Here is a 24,660-nt window from a genome sequence, read left to right on the forward strand (position 1 = left end):
TGGAGGAACCTTGGGGTGCGGAAGGAGGAACCCCAAATGGAGTTCAGGCTCCTGGCAAGTGGGGAAAGGAACATTAAATGGCGCTTTCCAGATGAGTCTCAATACAATACGATAATCTTTATTGTCATTGTCCCATACAGAACAACGAAATTGAAAAAATGTACATCAGACATTCAAAAACCAACAAGTCTGCTATCCCAACCTGGTTAGCCCCCTAAAACTCTGATACCCCATAATTAAATACAACATACTCCCAAAGAGACTACCTTACACTGCATTTAAAACCAAAATTGCATTTGGATAGAAACTGTTTTTCAGGCAGCTAGTCCTAGTCTTTATAACCCTGTACCTTCTTCCAGAAGGCAGAAGCTGAAAGAGATCATTTCCGGGGTGCGCACTATCCTGCACTATCTCTGCAGCTTTCTTATCTAGCACCTTCTGCAAATGCCTGGAGGGCCATGAGTAGTATGCATGAAAACATCAATGCTAAATTGAGCAGATACCTGGAGGCAGTGCGGATTATTTTGGGGGACTTCACTCACACAGATGTGAGGGCAGTACTCCCAAAATCCCATCAGCACATTGAGTGTGCAATAAGGGGAGAAAATACTCTTGACAAGGTGTATACGAACATTGGACGGGCATGAGGCGCACCTCGGTGGTTCAGATCTTGTGTCCCTGCTTCTGACACCAGTGTACAGACCCCTCAGAAAACAAGGCCAGCTACAAACACGGATGGTTACGGTGTGGCCTGAGGGAGCCTCTCAGCAGTTGCAGGACTGTTTCCAGGAGACCGATTGGAATAGGTTTGACCATCAGGATCTAGAAACTTCTACATCAACAGTCCTGGATCGAGGACCATCTAAGAAATGATACTAGACAAATGTGGCAGGGAGTTCAACATCTGACTGGTTATAAATCGAGAAATACATCAGTAGTAGAGAGTACGGCTTCCTTGGTGGGAGAGTTGAAGACCTTCTTTGAGGTGACACCAACAGTGGCTCCAACAGGGATGGCAGAGCTATTGGCCTCACTACCTGCAGAAAATGCTGTCAGGGTGGAAGAGGGAGAAGCGAGGCGAATATTAAAGGAGGTAAGCACGAGGAAGGCTATGGGCCCAGATGGGGGGGCTGGCAGGGTGCTAAGAGATTGTTTGGACCAACTGGCAGGAATCTTTATGAAGATTTTTAACCAGTCTCTGGCCCAGTGTTTCCCAACCTTTTTTGGGCAAAGGCACACTTGTTTCATGAAAAAAATCTCGAGGCACACCACCATGCCAGATGGGGAAAGGTCACTTTTTACTTATGTAAAAAAAAAATAAAAAAATAGTAACAGCATAGAAGGTAATGGTTATCTCTTTGATGTCTGATGGGAGGGCATTCCACAGGGCGGGCGCCACTACTGAGAAGGCCCTCTGCCTGGTTCCCTGTAACCTCACTTTTCACAGTGAGGGAATTGCCAGAAGGCCCTTGGCACTGGATCTCAGTGTCTGGGCTGAACGATGGTGGCGGAGACGCTACTTCAGGTATACTGGACCGAAACCGCTTAGGGCTTTAAAGGTCAGCACCAACACTTTGAATTGTGCTCGGAAAGGTACTGGGAGCCAATGTAGGTCTTTCAAGACTGTCGTTACATGGTCTCGGCGGCAGGTAGCAGCGCTCACAGCTTACGGACTGCACCGTGTAACAGGTGTCTGGCCCAGCAGCCTAAGGCGGACAAGCCACTGAAACAGGCATTCAGAATCCATTCATTTCATAAAACCTGCAGGGCTCAATCTCTGTGTTTGTGTATGTGTGTGTTTCTGTTTTGCCCAAGGGTCTGGGGGTGGGAGAGAGCTCTTTAGCATGATGCTTTTAAAACAATTAAATTATCAACAAACAAACCTGATGATACGAATAGCAACGTCAGGTGCTACCGGGGGGGGGAGGGGGCCTACTCGGAAGTAAATACTGCATTCAGGCGCAATTAGCGCTGATTTAAGGTGCACCAAGACTGCCTAAAAACCTCACCAAAGATATGCAACAAAGCGCTTCATTGCAGAGGGGAGAGTTTGTGCACCGTGGAGGCTGGAGGGCTTCTATTCTACATGCGGGGGTTGGGGGGGCGAGGAAAATGTGCTCCGTGGGGGGGGGCGGGGAAGGCAAGAAAAGGAGCTGAGCTCTAACTATAGGCTCCCACGCTTGAGCACGCCCGACTCGGTGGGGCGGACCACCCTCTCTCCTGGAGGAGGAGGAGGAGGAAGAGGAGGAGGAGATTCCCATCCACGGCGTGGCCTCCCGCGCTCCTGAACGGGAAATCTCTGCAGCCCAAGACTCTCCGCTAGGCAGCTCCTCCCTTCCTGCCTTGAGCCGCCGCCAGCCGCGCCCCCTCCCCAGTTATCTGCTGCCTGCCAAGCCCCGCCCCTCTTCATTGTCCTCCCCTTCTGTTTATTCCCCTTCCTCCATCCCTCGCTTTTTTCCCTCTCTTTCCTTTTTTAAAAAAAATATTTTCTCTTCCCCTTCTTTTTTCCCACCCTTTCTCCCCGCCCTCCTGGGTTAAAGGATTTGAGCAATGGGTCTGGAGGTGGAGCTCGTCGGAGGATTAGCCCGACTCGCCCGCCTCCCTCCCACGGCACACTAGGCAATGTCCGGCGGCACACTAGTGTGCCACGGAACACCGGTTGGGAAACACTGCTCTGGCCCAAGCAGCCGTTCCACCCTGTCTGAAATCTGCTCCCATCATTCTGGGCACCACAGTTCAAGAAGGACACGGACAAACTGGAACGTGTCCAGAGGAGGCAACCAAAATGGTCAAAGGCCTGGAAACAATGCCTTATGAGGAACGGCTAAGGGAGCTGGGCATGTTTAGCCTGGAGAAGAGGAGGTTAAGGGGTGATATGATAAGACATGTTCAAATATATAAAAGGATGTCACATAGAGGAGGGAGAAAGATTATTTTCTGCTGCTCCAGAGAAGCGGACACGGAGCAAAGGATCCAAACTACCAGAAAGAAGATTCCACCTAAACATTAGGAAGAACTTCCTGACAGTAAGAGCTGTTCGACAGTGGAATTTGCTGCCAAGGAGTGTGGTGGAGTCTCCTTCTTTGGAGGTCTTTAAGCAGAGGCTTGACAACCATATGTCAGGAGTGCTCTGATGGTGTTTCCTGCTTGGCAGGGGGTTGGACTCGATGGCCCTTGTGGTCTCTTCCAACTTTATGATTCTATGATTCTATACCCCTGCCAAAAAACCCAAAGATAGTCTGAATGATTTTTGCCCTGTGGCATTGACACCCATTATAATTAAATGTTTTGAAAAAGGCAAAGAGATCCACGGAGGATGCTGTGGCAATGGCTTTACATGCTGTCCTGACTCATTTGGAGAAGAAAGGGAACTATGTGAGATTGTTATTTGTAGACTTTAGTTCTGCATTTAATACTATTCTTCCGCATAGATTGGTGCCCAAACTATTAGGCCTGCGACTTTCACAGTGTTTGTGCAGGTGGATATTAAATTTTCTATCAAACCGTTCCCAACGGGTCAGGATGGGTTCCCATGTCTCTGCGGATCTCATGAACTCCGGAAAGGAAAGGGAATCAAGATGCCTGCTTCCCCATACCCAGTGGATTAAAATGTCCATTATAAGAGACCATAATTTTGGATTGTGACTTGGCTGAGATTTGTTGGAACAGTTTTTCAAAGGCTTTATAGAAACTGGACCTAGAAGCTGGAGAAATACTAATTTGGATTATTAGACGATCATTGTAAGAGTCATATTGCACTGTCTGAGTTGGTTAAGATTTGAAAGCTGGGCTAGGGAGGGAGATGAAGGGAATGTGTCATCTTGGTGAAGAGGAGAAGAAGAAGAAGAGTTTGGATTTGATATCCCGCTTTATCACTACTCGAAGGAGTCTCAAAGCGGCTAACAATCTCCTTTCCCTTCCTCCCCCACAACAAACACTCTGTGAGGTGAGTGGGGCTGAGAGACTTCAGAGAAGTGTGACTGGCCCAAGGTCACCCAGCAGCTGCAGGTGGAGGAGCGGAGACGCGAACCTGGTTCCCCAGATTACGAGACTACCGTTCTCTGCTAAATACCACTTACCACTGTATGCTAAATACATCTGGGTTTATTCTGGAGTGCAGATTATGAATAATTGTTGCTACAGATGATTTTCAGACGGAGCTGGGAGTTTTCTTTTCGGTGCCTGCCCTGTGGAACACCCTCCCAGCAGATGCCAAAGGAAAAAACAACTACCAGACTTTTAGAAGACATCTGAAGGCAGCCCTGTTTAGGGAAGCTTTTAATATTTGATGTATTTTAATATTTTGTTGGAAGCTGATCATCATCATCTTTTTTTGTATTTTATATTAAGATTCCTTTATTTTGAATTTAGGAGGACACACATAGGAAGAGGAGAGTTGGAGGTGCGAGGGACCTGCAAGGAACGCAGGGAAGGAAGGATCTCTCAGGGTGGGATATGGGGAGAAGAGGGGGTCACACAGGGGAGAAGTGGGGGAGCCTGTCTTTTTCTGGGTTGACGAATGTCACGGCCACCCAGGACGGGTCCCAGCTCACAAGAGACCTCACTCCGTTGCAGTTTATTTACAGGAAAAGTTTATTGAAGATTTCTGCTTCTCATACAGTTCAGCATTGTGGCCGTACGTCTGCCACGTTAGACCGCTGAAGTCCCCTCTGACTCCTCCCCTCTTCCGCACCAACTTAATAGCCTGGCTCTAGACCACCTCTTCCTCTCCTTTCTTTTCCGCAGGGTCTTCCTGCCCCCCTGGGTTCCCTCTCTCCGTGACTCGCCTGAGGCTGAATCCTCTGCCGCCTCTTCCCCCCTCTTTCTGGCTTTAGGGCCGGGCTCCTCCCCTGAGCTCTCTCCACTTCCGCGCGCCTCTAAGTTTGAACTTGGCGCGCGTACGTTGCTGCTGACCTTTCTTTCGACCGCTACACCACCCCTTGTTCTGCTCTCCACCCTTTCCGGCTGAACACCTTGCTCCAACCCCCTCTCTCTGTTCTCTCCTAATCCTGCTCCCTCCGAGAGGCTGACGACTCCACCCCCTTTACTCCGTTCCGGCTGAGACGCCTCTTGCTTCCTCTGTCTTCCACTGGGCTCCTCTCCGCTTCTCCCTTCTCCTCCCCTTTGCTTGATTAAGGTAACCCCCTTTTGAGAATCCTCTGACTCGCTGCTCAGACTCGTGGATTCCCTCAGAATTCCGTCATCTTCTTCCTCATCCTTCTGCCCCTCCTCCCACTCGCTTTCCGTCTCCTCTGTCATCTCCTCCTCTCTCCCAGAAACCCTGACATCCATCCCCCCCTCGAAGCCCCCCCTTCCCCCCTCCCGCTCGCCGGGGACCGGTTGTGGAAACTGCGGCTCTTCGGGGGTAGGCTCAGGATACAGGTCGTCTACGTCAATGTTCTCTGCTGGCAGTTCTGTGTATGTGTAGTCGAAGTCGGGTTCTTCCCCCAAATGCTTCTCAGTCTCTGCTTCCATCGCTACTTCCTCCGGTGCTGCCCGCCAAGGACCTATCAGCCACCTCTTACGCCATTCCTCCTCTGGCTGCTCCTCCCACCAATAAGGGGTTTCCGTGTCCACCCCCGAGCACGATCCCCTGGGCGGGCTTGATTCTGGTGTTCTTTCCTCGGGGGAAGAGAAACCCCTGAACGTGCTATCTGACAATGTGGGTGTGAAAAGCCAGTCATCAAAGTACTCAGCTGGCATGGGTCTATGTGGGAAAAGTGCATGGAACTCTTCTTTCAAAAGGGGTTCGTCTAACTCGTAGCCTGGCACCCAACTATTAGCAGCGGCTGGTGTGCCCTCCCTGGCGAGAAAGTATTCAACTCCCTCCTCCCCCCATCTCGAGTCCAGTATCTCTGTGACCTCGTTAAGAGGTTCTGGTCTTGGCGATTCCCCCCTCTCAGGCGCCCTCCTACGTGGCTCTGGGGGTGCTCCCGACTCTTGAAACCTGTGTGGGGTTTTGTAGGGAGTGAGCACCGACCTATGAAAGACCGGGTGCACCCTGGAACCCTCCGGAAGGGCTAGACGAAAAGCCACCGGATTGATCTTAGCCTCAACTTGATATGGCCCTAGCTGCCTGTGTCCTAACTTCTTCTTGGCCAATGACCTGGCCGGCATCGCGTGGGCTGCTAACCACACCCAGTCCCCAACCTGGATGTCCTCTCCCGCCCTCCTGTGCTTATCGGCCTGCACCTTATACGCCTGTTTTGCCAGCTCCAAATGTCTCCGCAGCTCCTCGTGCACCTCTTGCAACTCCGCTGCAAACTGGTCGGCATCTTGAGGCCCCCCCCCTCCTGGTGCCGCAAATCTCGGGAAGGTTCTGGGATGACGGCCATTGTTCGCGAAGAAAGGCGTCACCCCGGTGGATGCGTGTTTCGTGTTGTTGTAGGCGAATTCAGCCATCGGCAGATAGTCCACCCACGCCGCAGGTCGCTGGTTGGCGTAGCACCGCAGGTACTGCTGCATGATCGCGTTGACCCTCTCCGCTTGACCGTTGGTTTGTGGATGCCTCGCCGATGTCAGGTTGATTTTGACGTGCAAGATGCCCAGAAGCTTTCGCCAGAAAGTGGAAACAAACTGGCGCCCCCTGTCGGACAAGACGGACTGCGGAAGTCCATGCACTCTGAAGACGTGATCGATGAAGAGCTTTGCGGTCTGTTCTGCCGTCGCCACCTTGGCACAAGGGATGAAGTGCGCCATCTTGGTGAACAAGTCCACCACCACTAACACCGCCGTCTTACCTCTGGAGCTGGGCAGGTCTGTAACAAAGTCCAACGCTACCCTCTCCCACGGTTGCTGCGGTGTCTCCAGCGGTTCTAGCAATCCCGCCTGCTTCTGGTGCACTGGTTTGGACCTCTGGCAGATATCACACCTGGCGACGTAGTCCGCCACCTCTCCTCTCATCTGGGGCCACCAAAAGTCTCTAGCCACCAACTCCATCGTCTTCTCTTTGCCGAAATGGCCTGCACTAGGGGCGTCATGCAACTGTTGCAGAACCTTGGCTCGAAGATCGTCGGTGGGCACGTAAAGGGCACCCTTACGAGTCAAAAGTCCATCATGCAATTGAAACTCAGCGTTGTCTCGCGACCCTCCGCGTAGCTCCTCCATCTTAGACTGTGCAAACTGATCCCTTTGCAACGCGCGTCGCACCGCGTCCAGGTCGACTGCGATGGCAGCGCACGTCCACGCCTGCGGTGCGAAAATGTGCCTTGCTGCGATTGGAGCTGCTTCCTCCAAGTATTGCGGCTTTCGGGACAGCGCGTCTGCAATAACATTGGAGTCTCCTGGGATGTATTCTATTTTGAAGTCGAAGTCCGCAAAGAACTCCGCCCAGCGCATGTGTCGCTGGGTCTGCAACTTAGCCGTCCGCCAATACTCTAAGTTCTTGTGATCCGTGCGGACCTGCACCGTGTGCTTGGCTCCTATTAAGAAGTGTCGCCACGCTTTGAAAGCTGCATGAATGGCCAACAACTCCCTGTCCCATATGGTATAATTGCGCTCCGTCTTGCTGAGCTTCCGGGAGTAGAACGCACCCGGTCGCCAGTTGCCTTGTGAATCCTCTTGCAAAAGAACGGCCCCAACCGCTCTGTCTGACGCATCGGTCTCTACCCGCATGGGTCTGCCGGGATTCACGTGGAGCAGCTGCTCTTCGGAGGCGAAAAGACCCTTAAGCGTCCGGAAGGACCGCTCCGCTTGTTCGGTCCAGACGAACTTCTTCTTCTTGGAACTGAGGGTGTCAGTGATCGCCGCCGTCGCGTTTGCAAAACCTTTAATAAACTTGCGGTAAAAATTGGCAAAGCCGATGAACCTCTGGACCTCTTTCCGATTTCGAGGGCTTTTCCAGTCCAACAGCGCTTGAACCTTAGCCCTGTCCATGGCCAGTCCCTCGTCGGACAACTTGTAGCCAAGGAAATCAACCTCTCTGACATCAAACTGGCATTTTTCCAACTTGGCGTACAGCCTGTGTTCCTTCAGCCTCTGCAGGACCTCCCTCACGTCCTTATCGTGATCCTCCGGCGATTCCGAGAAAATCAGGATATCGTCGAGAAAGCAGACACACTTTTTGTAGAGGAGACCTGCTAGCACGTGGTGCATAAATGCTTGAAAAACGTGGCTGCCATTTTGGAGGCCGAAAGGCATGACTCTGTATTCGTATGTGCCCAGAGGGGTGAACATGGCGGTCTTCCACTCATCTCCTTTCCGGATGCGGATGAGATTGTAAGCTCCACGTAGGTCCAGCTTGGTGAAAATCTTGCCCCTCCTGACGGTCGCTAAAAGGTCGTCAATCTTGGGCATGGGGAAAGCTTTGGGCTTAGTCAAGCTGTTGATGAACCTGTAATCCACTATAAGCCTTTTTTGGGGCGTGTCTTTCTTCTTCACAAAGAAAACAGGGCTGCCTCCCGCTGCTTTAGATTCCTGGATGAAACCTCGCTTGAGGTTATGGTCTATGAACTCCCGAAGCTCTTGCATTTCGTCCTCCGACATGGAGTACAGCTTGGCAGCAGGCAATTGCGCCCCTGGCACTAAATCAATCGCGCAGTCGTAAGGTCTATGAGGCGGCAACTTGTCAGCTTCCTTCTCACAGAAAACCTCCAAGAAGTCCTGGTACTTGTGAGGCACTGTTTGCACCATACCCAGATGCAACGGCTGCTCAGCTTCTCCTCCCTGATCGGTCTGAAAGCAATGCTGAGCACAATACGATGAACAAAAGTTGATCTGCCTCTGGTACCACGCAACCGCGGGACTGTGCCTCTCCAGCCAACTCATGCCTAACACGATGGGTGTGTCCGATAAGTGGGTGACATTGAAACTAATAAGTTCTCGATGGTTGCCAATCTGCATCATCATGGGAGGGGTTTGCTGCACCACTCGCCCCCCCAGCAACTTCCTGCCGTCTACCGTGACCACGTTCAGAGGCGTCGTTGCAGGCAGGAGCGCCATGTTGTGCTGCTTAACGAACTGCAGTCCCATGAAGTCGGCGTTGCTTCCCGAATCGATCGTTATTGGAACCTCAAGGAGTCTCCCATCAGGCAACTGGAGTGTTGCTGTGAGCAGAACTGCCGGTTTGGGAGGCAAAGGGTCCACGCTCTGCAGTGATGCTGGGGGCTTGTCTACAGATCCGCCTGGCTGAGCCCCAGTAGCTCTGCTTCCAGCCAGGCACTGTCGTTTCCCTGAAGCTGCTCCCCTGGTTGCACCTCTGCTGTTACAGTTGCCAGCGCTGCAGTGTGCTTCTGGAGCCTCTGGGGGCACTCTTTCGCCATATGGTGCGCACTGTCACAGATGTAACACTTCCTGGTTCCTCTAGGAGGCTTCGCTTTGGCTGCACCAGGGACAGGGCTCTGGGATGGCTTCTGAGCCCTAGCACCACCAATCTCCATTGGCTCCTCGCTGTCCTTCCCCATTGGCGAGGGGTGCGCACGGCTGAAGTCCCTGTGCACAAAAGGGAGAGTCCTTGCTTGCGCACGCGCTTGGGGCCCGTCCTCCTCGTGCCACGGACGCCCCTCATGTCGAATTCCAATAGCTAAAGCCCGTTGCACCACGTCTTCTAGGGTCTGGGGTCTGTCCCCCCTAGCGATCTCATCCTTGATGGGGGGGCTCAATCCCTCCCAAAAAAGATCTCTGACCGGTTTACTGTCCTTTGGCCAATCTAAGGCGGTGAGCAATGCAAAAAATTTAGAGTGGTATTGGCGCACAGTCGCTTTCCCCTGCCTCAGCCCGTGCATTTGACGGCGCGCAATGTCCACATCCACAGAGGATTGAAAACAAGAATCCATCGCTTTGATGAACGCAGTTGAATCGCGACGGGCCGGTCCATCTTCGCGCCACAAATTGCGTAGCCAAGCCCTGGCCTCCCCATGCAGGTGCGAAACAATGAACCCCACTCTCTCCTCCTCATCTTTAAAATCGTGACGGAGTAAGTGCAGTGCATATACAACGTCCGCTCTGAAATTGGGATAGTCTTGCAAGTTGCCATTAAAATGCGGAACTAGGGCACCCCCCCTCCGTCCAAGCGCAATGCCCTCCGCTCTGGATCCTGGGGCCCCCGCCTTGTCCGCGCGCTCCCACCTTGCCTGCAAATCCTGGCACGTCTTCTCCAAGTCGTCATTCTTCTTCTGCGAAGCAATGACTGCCGATGTGAGAGCGGTAACCTGATTCTGCAATGCAACCAGCTGCTCCTCAGCGCTCATGGCTGCTCCCGTTCGTGAGCTTCGCAAAAAAAATTTTTTGCTTTCAGAGAGGGGACTTACTGTCACGGCCACCCAGGACGGGTCCCAGCTCACAAGAGACCTCACTCCGTTGCAGTTTATTTACAGGAAAAGTTTATTGAAGATTTCTGCTTCTCATACAGTTCAGCATTGTGGCCGTACGTCTGCCACGTTAGACCGCTGAAGTCCCCTCTGACTCCTCCCCTCTTCCGCACCAACTTAATAGCCTGGCTCTAGACCACCTCTTCCTCTCCTTTCTTTTCCGCAGGGTCTTCCTGCCCCCCTGGGTTCCCTCTCTCCGTGACTCGCCTGAGGCTGAATCCTCTGCCGCCTCTTCCCCCCTCTTTCTGGCTTTAGGGCCGGGCTCCTCCCCTGAGCTCTCTCCACTTCCGCGCGCCTCTAAGTTTGAACTTGGCGCGCGTACGTTGCTGCTGACCTTTCTTTCGACCGCTACACCACCCCTTGTTCTGCTCTCCACCCTTTCCGGCTGAACACCTTGCTCCAACCCCCTCTCTCTGTTCTCTCCTAATCCTGCTCCCTCCGAGAGGCTGACGACTCCACCCCCTTTACTCCGTTCCGGCTGAGACGCCTCTTGCTTCCTCTGTCTTCCACTGGGCTCCTCTCCGCTTCTCCCTTCTCCTCCCCTTTGCTTGATTAAGGTAACCCCCTTTTGAGAATCCTCTGACTCGCTGCTCAGACTCGTGGATTCCCTCAGAATTCCGTCATCTTCTTCCTCATCCTTCTGCCCCTCCTCCCACTCGCTTTCCGTCTCCTCTGTCATCTCCTCCTCTCTCCCAGAAACCCTGACAACGAATGATATGATATATATGATACAAATGCCATAAACAGTATTTTTAGTTTATATCCCCCACTTCCTCTTTTCTATACAATTGTATTTTGTAAGGGTTGTTTAATATTTTTTGTTTTATTTCTCTTTTTTTGGTTTCCCCTCTGTATGAATTCTTTGATGGCAAGTGAGATGGGAGCTATGAGTGAAGCTCTTTCCACCTTCCATGCACTGATAGGGTTTCTCCACTGTATGAGTTATTTGATGCAAAGTGAGGTTTCTCCCATCCCGGAAGTTCTTCCCACATTCGAAGCACTGATAGGGTTTCTCACCTGTATGAATTCTTTGATGGGAAGTGCGACTATCCTTCCGATTGAAGCTCTTTCCACATTCCAAGCACTGATAGGGTTTCTCACCTGTATGAATTCTTTGATGGGAAGTGCGACTATCCTTCCGATTGAAGCTCTTTCCACATTCCAAGCACTGATAGGGTTTCTCCCCGGTATGAATTCTTTGATGGGAAGTGAGATTCTTCTTCTGACTGAAGCTCTTCCCGCATTCCAAGCACTGATAGGGTTTCTCTCCTGTATGAATTCTGTGATGGGAAGTGAGGCTGGCCGCCTCCCCGAAGCTCTTCCCACATTCCAAGCATTGATAGGGTTTCTCCCCGGTATGAATTCTTTGATGGGAAGTGAGATGTGCGCTTTGATTAAAGCTCTTTCCACATTCCAAGCACTGATAGGGTTTCTCCCCTTTATGAGTTCTTTGATGCAAAGTGAGCTTGGCCCCCTCCCTGAAGCTCTTCCCGCATTCGAAGCACTGATAGGGTTTTTCTCCTGTATGAATTCTGTGATGCAAAGTGAGATTGTGCCTTAGACTGGAGCTCTTTCCACATTCCAAGCACTGATAGGGTTTTTCTCCTGTATGAATTCTTTGATGGGAAGTGAGACTATCCTTCTGATTGAAGCTCTTCTCGCATTCGAAGCACTGATAGGGTTTCTCCCCTGTATGAATTCTTTGATGGGAAGTGAGATGTGCGCTTTGATTAAAGCTCTTCCCACATTCCAAGCACTGATAGGGTTTCTCCCCTGTATGAATTCTGCAATGGGAAGTGAGACTGTGCCTGAGACTGAAGCTCTTCCCGCATTCGAAGCACTGATAGGGTTTCTCCCCTGTATGAATTCTTTGGTGGGAAGTGAGACTGGTGCTATGACTGAAGCTCTTTCCACATTCCAAGCACTGATAGGGTTTCTCACGTGTATGAATTTTTTGATGGGAAGTGAGACTATCCTTCCGATTGAAGCTCTTTCCACATTCCAAGCACTGATAGGGTTTCTCCCCGGTATGAATTCTTTGATGGGAAGTGAGATTCTTCTTCTGACTGAAGCTCTTTCCACATTCCAAGCACTGATAGGGTTTCTCCCCGGTATGAATTCTTTGATGGCAAGTGAGCTTGGCCCCCTCCCTGAAGCTCTTCCCGCATTCGAAGCACTGATAGGGTTTCTCTCCTGTATGAATTCTGTGATGGGAAGTGAGGCTGGCCGCCTCCCCAAAGCTCTTCCCACATTCCAAGCATTGATAGGGTTTCTCCCCGGTATGAATTCTTTGATGGGAAGTGAGACTACCCTTCCTATTGAAGCTCTTTCCACATTCCAAACACTGATAGGGTTTCTCCCCTTTATGAGTTCTTTGATGCAAAGTGAGTGAAGCTCTTCCCGCATTCGAAGCACTGATAGGGTTTTTCTCCTGTATGAGTTCTTTGATGCAAAGTGAGATTGTGCCTGAGACTGAAGCTCTTTCCACATTGCAAGCACTGATAGGGTTTCTCCCCTGTATGAGTTCTTTGATGCAAAGTGAGACTCACCTTCTGACTGAAGCTCTTTCCACATTCGAAGCACTGATAGGGTTTCTCCCCTGTATGAATTCTTTGATGGGAAGTGAGATGTGCGCTTTGATTAAAGCTCTTCCCACATTCCAAGCATTGATAGGGTTTCTCCCCTGTATGAATCATTTGATGAGAATTGAGATGGGCCCTCTGACTGAAGCTCTTCCCACATTCCAAGCACTGATACAATTTCTCCCTGCTCTGTCCTCTTTTGTGTGCAGTGAGGCTATCCCTCTGAACGAAGCTCTTTCTTTGACTGGAAGTGTCCTGGGACCTCTGACGGATGTTCTCTCCACACTCTGAATGTTTATATGACTTCTCCACTATGTGGATTCTGTTGTGCTCCCCCTTGTTCTTCCCTTCCCGTTCATCTCCATCTGCAATGAAGACAGAAGCGAATTAGAGCCTCAGGAAGAAATAGAGCTCCAGATCATTGAACGAAGTTAATTAATGCTTGTGATAGAGGAAGAACTAAAAATAGTTAGATGTGGGGCCTTTCTATAGTTTTCACTGCCTTTGTTGGCCGGTATTTACTGACATATTGCTTGGCTTTTATCTGGAATGGATTTTGTTCCTGCTCAATCCTGGAATCCACTCCATCTCCAAGGTCAGTCATCTCTTTGGTCAATCAAATGCAAACAGAAGAAAAAACAACACGCAAATGGCATGCAAAGACTTAGTCTTCATATTTGTATCATTTATTAGTCCTATGATCCTTGTTTTTAAAAGCAAATAAGAAGTTATTCCAAAAAGAAAAAGACAACACACAGAGGCCCCATCTGCATTCAGACTGTAAAGCAGGGATCAGTGAGTTGTCTGGCATTGGCAGGGCATTCAGATCACAGAACTGGTTTTAGATATTTAGAGCTGCCAATTCATTGCGGCGGGCGGGGAGCTGTGATCTATTCCTGGCTCAAATTGCCTGCAGATGACAAAAGGAGCAGGCAGGCAGGCAGGTAGGTGGGGGAGCCCGAAAAGGTGCTCCCCTTCTCCATCTCCATCCTGTGAGGAGAATCAGAACTTACAGGGTTAAACAGTTCTGAGTGACGTCTCACATTCTGAGGCGTGGCTATGTTCACAGAGGGGAGTGTTTCTCTGTGTGTCTTCTTTCGCTTTTGCTGAGAAGTGGAGAGCATGTCTGGTTTTTCGCCGGGCTGAATTTACGATGTTATTCTACGCAATAAAAGTCTGTTGGAGATAAGCAAGAAGCCTGCGTGCAGCCTGAGTTATTACCCACACAAGCAACAGTTTTCCCCGCTGTGTAAACTCTGCTAAGAGGGCCAAAGAGGCTGGAGGAGGTTTTTACCGGCACGGACAGCAGTGGCGCAGCTAAGAAGAGTGCCAGACGCCATCTTGGCCCCATACATCCGCCTTCCTCCCCCCCCACACCCCAATTACTCTCCGGCTCCATCCCTCCATGTTCCTATCTCTCCTCCCCTGGGACTCACCAGATCTCTCAGAGGTCCTCGGGAGGGAACGCTCAGAGGTTGAGTGGAGGGACGCAGGAGACAACCTGACCAGGTCATCCGTCCATCCTCCCCCTTCCATTTTCACTAGGTTTGCAGAATCCGTCCCTTTTATCCTTCCTGAGGAGTCAAGGAGCCAAAAGAAGCTGCAGGGTCCTGGGAGAGAGGAAGAAGGAAAGGGAGCCTCAGAGGCCCTGCAGGGATTCTCCTGCCCTAGATATTCTCCTGCCCCTGGAGAAGCACAAATGGGGCAGCCCCTTCCCAACAGAAGCCCCATTTCTATACCTCTCTAGTGGTTCCAAAAAATCAGGTAGGCTACTTGCGTGGCAATTAAAGAAAACATAAGAAGAGAGAGTAATAGAGAAATGAAAAATAATTGAAGATCCTAAAGAAATATGCAAAGAAAAATTAAATCACTATAGGAAGTTTTACCGTGCAAAAGAAGAAGACCAAGAGGAAATGGAAAGACACATAGCACAAAATAGACTCCCAACAATAGCAGATTGGAAAATAGAACAACTAAATGTATCAACAGTGATGATGGAGGTGCAGCAATCTCAAAAGCAAAGATAGGAAAGTCCCCAGGTAAGGATGGATTATCGGCGGCATTTCATAAGAAGTTAGAAGATATATTATCAGAACCAATGAAACAGTACTGAACTGAATTTTAAAAGAAGGAAGAATACCAAAATCATGGGAAGAAGCATTTATCACACTGATACCCAAACAAGGAGCAGATCCAACACTAATAAAAAATTATAGACCTATATCATTGTTCAATAATGATTATAAAATATTTGCTAACATCCTAGCCAACAGGTTAAAAAAAAGTATTGAATGAAATAATACACAGAGATCAGGCTGGCTTCTTACCAGGCAGATACATGAACAATAAAATGAGAAAAATAATTGATATTTTAGAATATTTAGAAGCAAGATCAGATAAAAAAGGCATTTTGATGCTGATAGACAGGCAAAAGGTATTTGACAACATCTCTTGGAGCTCCATGAAAAAAACTACAGAAAAAACATGACTTAGAGAAAATATTCTTAGGGGTGTTGAGGCAAAATATTGAAATCAGAGAGCCAAATTGATACTAAATAGTGAAATAAGAGAAGTAAAATAAGTAAGGGGACCAGGCAAGGCTGCCCCCTTTTGCCTCTACTTTTTATTACGGTACTAGAATTCTTAGCAATGAACTTCCGGGTTAGCGCCATCGGTAATGGCGGAATTCCTCTGACTAAGAGGAATTTACTCCGTGAAAATTGGGTCTAGCCATCACGGCGAAGGCGGAGACCCTTCAGAAATCACAGGCGGGTGAAGCCTGTGAACGTGGGATTCAGCGTGCCCTACTCGCGGGGAAACCCGTTTTTGGGGCTCCGGAGCGAAGTGGGGTGAGCAGTGCGGTGCTGTGAATCGACTGCTTTTTCCACGGAGTGAAGCCGCATAGCCGTTGCCGGAGAGCGCTGACTTTTTCCTGTGAACAATTGGATTCTAAAAGGCATTACCCGTGAGTAGAACAAATTGGAAACTTTTAAAAGAAGAAGTCTTGGCAGCGAAGAGCGTCAGCATCTGGTTCTTCTGCCTCACCTGCAGCTGTACCAACACAACTTAAACCAAGAGGAATGTCATCAGAAGAAGCTTTAGATTGCACTAGGTAAGATAAATGAATCTTTGGAAAATCTCAGCAGGAAAGTAGATGAGACAAATGCGAAGGTGGAGGCTGGAAATACCAAAATTGACATAAATACAGAAAGTATAAATAGTCTGGGACAAAAGGTGAATACCAACATAGAAGCCATACAGAAATTGATACAGGAATCTGCTTCAACCCATCAAATTGCAGAGGAAGCTAAGGAAAAAGTGGCTGCTGTGGAAGTTAAGGTAAGTCAATTGGAAACAAAGAGAGTCCCAGATATACTGAGACAAGTTGAGGACCATAAACTGACTCTTTCTATGATTGAGCTCAAGGAAAAGCAGACGAACTTGAGGATCAGAGCTGTACCTGAATTGGAGAAGGATAGTTTGATAGAATTTCTTACACAGGAATTTGCAGAGTTTTGGAATTTGGATTTGGAACAAGAAGGGGTGAAAATTGTGAGTGCTTTTAGGCTTGGAAGAGGAGGGAAGAAGAACAGAGTGAGAGACTGTTTGATTACCCTCCGATCTAAAGAAGAGAGAGATAAAATTTTGGGTTGGCACTTTCAGAAGACTTTGGAAATATTGCAGACAAGAGTGGAAATATTCAAAGATATCCCGAAATATCTTTTGGACCTTAGGTCCAATTATGGAGATTTGGTTGCTCTGCTGAGAAGGAACAGAATTATCTTCAGGTGGGAATTTCCCCAAGGCCTATCCTTTAGCTTTAAAGGAAGGAAAATAAAAATAAGATCAGTCGAGGACAAAGAAAAATTTCTAAGCAACCACGAAGAGGACTTACAGAAGGGACTTGGAAAAGAACCAGGAGCATCGGACAGAAGATCACCAGATAGAGGACTAGAGCAAAGAGCACTGGACAGAAGATCACCTATACTGGACATAGCAAAGCTATCTTTTGGACTGGACTGCCCAGCGAAAGGGATACCAACACCACCGACAGAACAAGAGCAAGCACTGGGCGCAGTTGGAGGAGACTTAAAGTAACTATACCATGGCACTGCAAATATTAAGCTGGAATGTGAATGGGATGAACTCCCCTGAAAAAAAGACGAAGAGTCTTTCATGTATTAAAAAAAAACAATTGGACTTGATTTGTTTACAAGAAACACATGTGATAAGGCTACATAGGAAAATATTGACAAAGAAAAGATTGGGACATGAATTCATTTCATCAGACAAAGTTAAAAAAAGAGTAGTACTTTATGCAAAGGAGAGCCTATCACCGAAATTTCTCTTTAAAGATGACCAAGGAAGATTTGTGGCAATTGAAATCCAATCACAAGGAGAGAATTTTTTGATACTAGGCATCTATGCACCAAATGAGGGGAAATCGGATTTTTTTAAGAAGTTACATGAGACTCTGATAGACTATATGGACTATAATATGATTTTGATGGGGGATATGAATGGAGTGGTATCTACAAATATGGACAAGGCACAGAGACAGGTAGTCACCAAGGATGGTAGATTACCAAAGACTTTCTTTGATATGACTGACAATATGGACTTAGTTGACATTTGGAGAATTAAAAACCCTCTGGGAAGAGAGGGAACCTTCTTCTCTGAGGCTAAAATGACATGGACAAGAATTGACCAAATTTGGGCAACTAGAGGGCTGGCTCCAAAGACTAGAAAGTGGAAATATGCCCTAAAACTTGCTCCGACCATAATGCTGTAAAGATGGAATTGAAACTAACACCAATTGGTTCCTTCAGATGGAGGATGAATGACACATTGTTTAGGAATGAAGAAGTGATTAAGGAGGCCCAAAAAACTCTGAGAGACTATTTTGAGATAAATATGAACTCCACTGTAGAAAAAAGAGTAATTTGGGATGCAAGCAAAGCGGTCATGAGAGGATTTTTGATACAACAGAATGCGATTCAAAAGAGAGTCCAAAATGAGAAAAAAGATAAGATTTTGGAGAAAATAAAGGAAGGAGAGAAGAAACTGAGAGTGAAACCAAAGTCACAGGAGATTCTGAAAGAGATAAAGTTATATCAAGTACAATATATGAAAATGATGAATCAGGAAATGGAATGGAAAATTAAACAGATGAGACAAAAGACATTTGAATCGGCAAATAAATGTGGAAAACTGCTGGCTTGGCAAATGAAAAAGACAGAAACTTAACACTATCACAAATTTGGAAGTAGAAGGAAAGGTTATACAGAATCCAGTGGAGATTAGAAAGTGTTTTCAGAGGTATTTTAAACAACTATATACATAGGAAACCCAGAAACAAATGGACATTGACCGTTTTTTGAAAATAAATGGATTACAAAAAATCTCTTAAGAAAATAAGCTAATGTTGAACTACAAAATAACTGAGCAAGAGATAGAAGGGGCCATTCAGAATATGCAATTGGGTAAATCTCCAGGACCGGATGGTTTGACTTCAAGATACTATAGATCTCTGAAAGAATGAATAATACAGCCATTAAAGGAAGTTTGTAACAGAATATTGGAAGGGGAAAGGGCACCAGAGTCGTGGAAGGAAGCTTATATCACACTTATACCGAAATTAGAGTCTGAGAAGACACAGCTTAAGAATTACCGCCCCATATCTTTGCTTAATGTGGACTATAAAATGTTAGCAGACATTCTGGCTAAAAGATTAAAAAAGGTATTAGTAGAAGAAATTCATAAAGACCAAGCTGGTTTTCTCCTGGGCAGACACTTGTCTGACAACACGAGGAACATAATTAACATTCTAGAAAAGTTACAAGTGAATATTAATACTAAAGCAGTTTTGGTATTTGTGGACGCGGAGAAAGCCTTTGACAATATTTCTTGGAGTTTTATGAAGAAAAATCTACAAGGGATGGGGGTTGGTCAAGGTTTTGAAAATGGTATAGGTGCAATTTATTCAGAACAAAAGGCTAAATTAATTGTGAACAATGTAGTGATGGAAGAATTTAAGATTGAGAAAGGAACACGACAAGGTTGCCCAATCTCTCCATTGCTTTTTATATCGGTCCTGGAGGTTCTTTTATTATTATTTTTTTGATCTTGCTGAATTAATTTTTAAAATAGAATACAAGAAGGGAAGGCGGGTGGAAGTAAAGAGAATAAGGTTCTGAAAGTTATTAAAATGAAAGAGTGTTTTTTTATGCTATACTTTTTTGAATTTTTTTTCTTTTTTGATGTTTTATTGTTTGGATTTTTGAGGTTTGTCTGTTCTTTTTGTGGTTTTTTCTGTTTGGTTGTTAATTCTTTGGAATTTCTAATAAAATATTATTATATTAAAAAAATGGTCCTGGAGGTTCTTTTAAACATGATTAGAAGGGACCAAACAGTTAAAGGTATACAAGTTGGAGCTAAACAGTACAAACTGAAAGCATTTGCCGATGATTTGGCATTGACATTACAGGAGCCAGAATCTAGTACTAAAAGAGTATTGGAACTGATTCAAAAATTTGGTCAGGTAGCGGGTTTTAAGTTGAATAAGATGACAGTCAGCAAAAACAAGACCTGGAGCTGACTGTGGCTCAGATCATCAGCTTCTTATATCAAAATTCAAGCTTAAACTGAAGAAAGTAGGAAAAACCACTGGGCCGGTAAGATACAATCTAAATCAAATCCCTTATGAAAACACAGTGGAAGTGAAGAACAGGTTTAAGGATTTAGATTTGCTGGACAGAGTGCCTGAAGAACTATGGATGGAGGCTCATAACATTGTACAGGAGGCAGCAACTAAAACCATCCCAATGAAAAGGAAATGCAAGAAAGCAAAGTGGTTGTCCAACGAGGCCTTACAATTAGCGGAGGAGAGAAGGCAAGCAAAATGCGAGGGAGATAGTGAAAGATACAGGAAATTGAATGCAGATTTCCAAAGAACAGCAAGGAGAGACAAGAAGGCCTTCTTAAACGAGCAATGCAAAGAAATAGAGGAAAACAACAGAATGGGAAAAAACAGAGATCTGTTCAATAAAATTGGAGATATGAAAGGAACATTTCGTTCAAAGATTACCATAATAAAAGACAAAAGTGGTAAGGACCTAACAGAAGCAGAAGACATCAAGAAGAGGTGGCAAGAATACACAGAGGAACTATACCAGAAAGAAATGGATGTCTCGTACAGCAAAGGTAGTGTAGTTGCTGACCTTGAGCCAGACATCCTGGAGAGTGAAGTTAAATGGGCCTTAGAAAGCACTGCAAATAACAAGGCCAGTGGAAGTGATGATATTCCAGCTGAAGTATATAAAATTTCAAAAGATGATGCTGTTAAGGTGCTACACTCAATATGCCAGCAAGTTTGGAAAACTCAGCAGTGGCCAGAGGATTGGGGAAGATCAGTCTACATCCCAATCCCAAAGAAGAGCAATGCCAAAGAATGCTCCAACTACCGCACAATTGCACTCATTTCACACGCTAGCAAGGTTATGCTTAAAATTCCACAAGGAAGGCTTAAGCAGTATGTGGACAGAGAACTCCCAGACGTGCAAGCTGGATTTAGAAGAGGCAGAGGAACCAGAGACCAAATTGCAAACATGCGCTGGATTATGGAGAAAGCTAGAGAGTTCCAGAAAGACATCTACTTCTGCTTCATTGACTATGCAAAAGCCTTTGACTGTGTCGACCACAGCAAACTATGGCAAGTTCTTAAAGAAATGGGAGTGCCTGATCACCTCATCTGTCTCCTGAGAAATCTCTATGTGGGACAAGAAGCTACAGTTAGAACTGGATATGGAACAACTGATTGGTTCAAAAATGGGAAAGGAGTATGACAAGGCTGTATATTGTCCCCCTGCTTATTTAACTTATATGCAGAATACATCATGCGAAAGGCTGGGCTGGATGAATCCCTAGCCGGAATTAAGATTGTCGGAAGAAATATCAACAACCTCAGATATGCAGATGACACAACCTTGATGGCAGAAAGTGAGGAGGAATTAAAGAACCTTTTAATGAGGGTGAAAGAGGAGAGCGCAAAATATGGTCTGAAGCTCAACATAAAAAAAACGAAGATCATGGCCACTGGGCCCATCACCCCCTGGCAAATAGAAGGGGAAGAAATGGAGGCAGTGAGAGATTTTACTTTCTTGGGCTCCATGATCACTGCAGATGGTGACAGCAGTCACGAAATTAAAAGATGCCTGCTTCTTGGGAGAAAAGCAATGACAAACCTAGACAGCATCTTAAAAAGCAGAGACATCGAACTTCCGGAGGCGGCGCGAAATGGCAATGGCGGTCCTCTTCGCGCTGTGAAGAGGGGCTCCACGAAAAAGGGTCGTCCGCTACGGCGAAGCGGAGACCCATCAAGAAAAACCACAGGCAGAGTGAGCCTGTGGCCGTGGGACTCGGCGGGCGCCAAAAGCCCCCCCTGGAACGGAGAAGGGACCCCGTAAGGGGCTCCGGAACGGGAAAGGGGGAGCGGCGCTGTGAGTTCATCGCTCTTTTCGTGGAAGCAAAGCCGCGCTGCTGCTGCCGATGAGCGCCGACCTTTCTTCTTGAAAACATCGGATTCGGCTGTAACATACCCGTGAGTAAGGGGTACCAAGTATTGGACTAAATTAATGAAATTAGGCTGAAAACGGGAGGCGAGTAACAGGAAGTCCGTCTCCCGATCTTGCTGACTAGATCAAAGCAAGGGCTCTGAAGTGGGCTGAAGCATTTAAATGAGAAATTCGCTAAAAAGAGTAACAAAAGTGCATTGTTGGACTTTTATATTTAGAAGACAAAAGGGAAAGGATTATTAAACGGGTGGATTTTCTTTCCTTGGAACTTTCTTCCTATTCTTGAGTCTTGCGGAGTAAAAATAACAACCGAGTACACGGATTGCCAGCGTATAAAAGAGAACTGTCAAACTGCAGATACTGTTACTGAAGGTTAAATTGTTGCATAGTGTGAGAGACTAAAGTGTGAACATTGTTGCTGGGAAGTTTCTTGACACCTTGTGACCAGATTTTAAGAAATAGAAAGCTCTGGGAGCCTTCCTTTTGCTCTTTGGAATTACAAAGTTTTAACATGGGGAATATAGGAACTTTAATGGCGGAACAGAATCCTTCCTTTCTTTGAAAACTTTGAAACATCCCCCTAGAGGACTGTGGAGGTATAGAGGCCTGGGAACTGTGTTATATTGTGATTTTTTTGTGGTCAAGTTGTTTATCTTTTGGACTTGTCTTTCTCATGGACTAAAAGACTATTTGACCTTGAACAGAGGCAGGTGTGGAATGAGCGGCGTAGGGAAAACAAGAGCAGCCAAAGCTAGAGAAAAAGAAAAGGAAAAGAAGCCTGGGCAATTGATTCAAACAACTTTAACCCATCAACGCAGATCATCAGTCCCAACTGTGCTGACAGCACAGGAGGTGGAAATTGACCAGCCTGCTGCAGAAGATATGGCAACTGGAGGATCTGAAACAGTTTTGAAGCAAATTTTGGAACAACTAGCGGTTTTAAATAAAAAAGTGGACAATCAAACATTAAAAATTGACCAGGCTACATCCTCCATAGGAAAATTAACTGAACAGGTTTCGCAGCATACCCAGGCCATTGAAAAATTGCAAGGAGCTACGGCCGAAAATTACAAACTGGCTGTGGAAGCCAACCAGAAAGCAGAGCAGGCGAATATAAAGGTTGATGAGATCAAAGGGGAAGTAAGGCCTCTGAAAAGACAGGTAGGGGAACAACAAGCCTACCTGTCATTGGTTGAACTGAAAAGTAAAGAAGATAACCTCAGGATAAGAGCTATCCCGGAACTGGAGAAAGGTGACTTAGAGGGATTTTTGACACATCTGTTCTCCAAGTTTTGGGGAATTGAGGAAGACAAGGACTTTAAGATCGTGACGGCCTTTAGACTGGGAAGATCTGTAAAGAAAGATAAGTCTCGAGACTGTTTAGTTATTCTGAGATCAAGAGAAGAGAGAGACAAGATATTAGGCCTACATTTTAAGAAATCCCTGGAGGTAGAAGGTAAAAAGGCTGAAATCTATAGAGACATACCCAAATATCTCTTGGATCTCAGAACTACCTATAGAGATTTTTCTAAATTGCTGAGATACAACGGAATTCCTTATAGGTGGGAGTTTCCACAAGGACTATCATTCACTGACAAAGGAAGGAAAACGAAAATTAAATCACCGGAGGACCAGCAGAAGTTCCTACACGACCACGAGGAGGACCTCCAAAAAGGTGCTGGGGCTTCTTGGCCACCACCACCACCGGAACCATCTTCGAAAGCTACACCGTCTGGATCTGGACCAGCTCTACCACCTCCGGGATCGGAGGATAACCTAGACACCCCATTGTAGAACCTGCTAATTGAACCAGGATGTCTCTGCAGCTGCTTAGTTGGAACATAAATGGTGGAAATTCCCCGGAAAAAAGGAAAAAAGTTTTTCATATCTTGAAAAAAGAACAATTAGATGTTATCTGCCTACAAGAAACACATGTGACAAGGCTTCACAGAAAAGTGCTAATCAATAAGAGATTAGGCCAAAAATTTATTTCATCAGACAAAGTTAAGAAGAGAGGAGTGGTCATATATGCTAAGGAGAGCCTGTCACCGAAATTCTTATTTAAAGATGAACATGGTCGAATTTTGGCAATTGAAATTCAGACACAAGGAGAAAAATTCTTAATATTAGGAATATATGCCCCAAATGAGGGAAAATCGGAATTCTTCAAGAAGCTGCATGAGAGTATGCTGGACTACTTAGACAATGACAACATCATTATGCTGGGCGATATGAATGGGGTTGTGTCTGTAAACATGGATAAGTCACAAAGTGCAAACGTATCGAAAGATGGAAGACTACCTAAAACCTTTTTTGAAATGACTGACAGTAGTGGTTAAGAGCGGTAGTCTTGCAATCTGGGGAACCGGGTTCGCGTCTCCGCTCCTCCACATGCAGCTGCTGGGTGACCTTGGGCCAGTCACACTTCTCTGAAGTCTCTCAGCCCCACTCACCTCACAGAGTGTTTGTTGTGGGGGAGGAAGGGAAAGGAGAATGTTGGCCGCTTTGAGACTCCTTCGGGTAGTGATAAAGCGGGATATCAAATCCAAACTCTTCTTAATTGACATATGGAGGGTCAAGAACCCCCTAGGGAAAGAAGGAACTTTCTTTTCCGAGGCCCATCTGACATGGACACGAATCAACCAGATATGGATAACTAGAGGACTGACACCTAAGACTAGAAAAGTGGAAATCTGCCCAAAAACCTGCTCCGACCATAATGCCTTGAAAGTGGAATTGAGATTAAACACAACCGGATCCTTTAGATGGAAAATGAATGACACCTTATTAAGAGATCAGGAGATTGTCAAGAAGGCCCAAAAAACTTTAAAGGACTATTTTGAGATAAATTTGAACACCACCGTGGAAAAAAGAACAATCTGGGATGCAAGTAAAGCAGTTATGAGAGGGTTTCTAATTCAACAAAATACGATTAAGAAAAGGCTCTGGAATGAGAAGAAGGAGAAGATCCTGGAGAAAATAAGGGAAGGAGAGAAAAAACTAAGATCAAAGCCCAAGTCGAAGGAAGTACTCAAAGAAGTGAATTTTTTCCAGGCACAATATTCGAAATTGATAAATCAAGAGGTGGAATGGAAGATCAAACAAATGCGACAAAGATCCTTTGAATCAGCTAACAAATGTGGGAAACTGCTAGCTTGGCAGTTGAAAAAGAGACAAAAACTTAATACAGTTACAAAT

General features: G+C 46.6%; 1 protein-coding gene across 1 annotated transcript in view; it reads right to left on the reverse strand.

Annotated features, from left to right (window-relative positions):
• The window catches only part of LOC309364378 (uncharacterized protein), a 214,577-nt gene extending 200,100 nt beyond the window's left edge, over positions 1–14,477 (reverse strand). The window contains exon 1 of the mRNA XM_081901523.1: positions 14,326–14,477. The gene's annotated coding sequence lies outside the window, so the exon portion shown is untranslated. The remainder of the gene's footprint in view (positions 1–14,325) is intronic.
• Between the last annotated feature and the right edge of the window lie 10,183 nt (positions 14,478–24,660).

The sequence above is a fragment of the Podarcis melisellensis genome (genome assembly GCF_964234715.1).
Source record: "Podarcis melisellensis genome assembly, chromosome: 2".
Lineage (NCBI taxonomy): Eukaryota > Metazoa > Chordata > Lepidosauria > Squamata > Lacertidae > Podarcis > Podarcis melisellensis.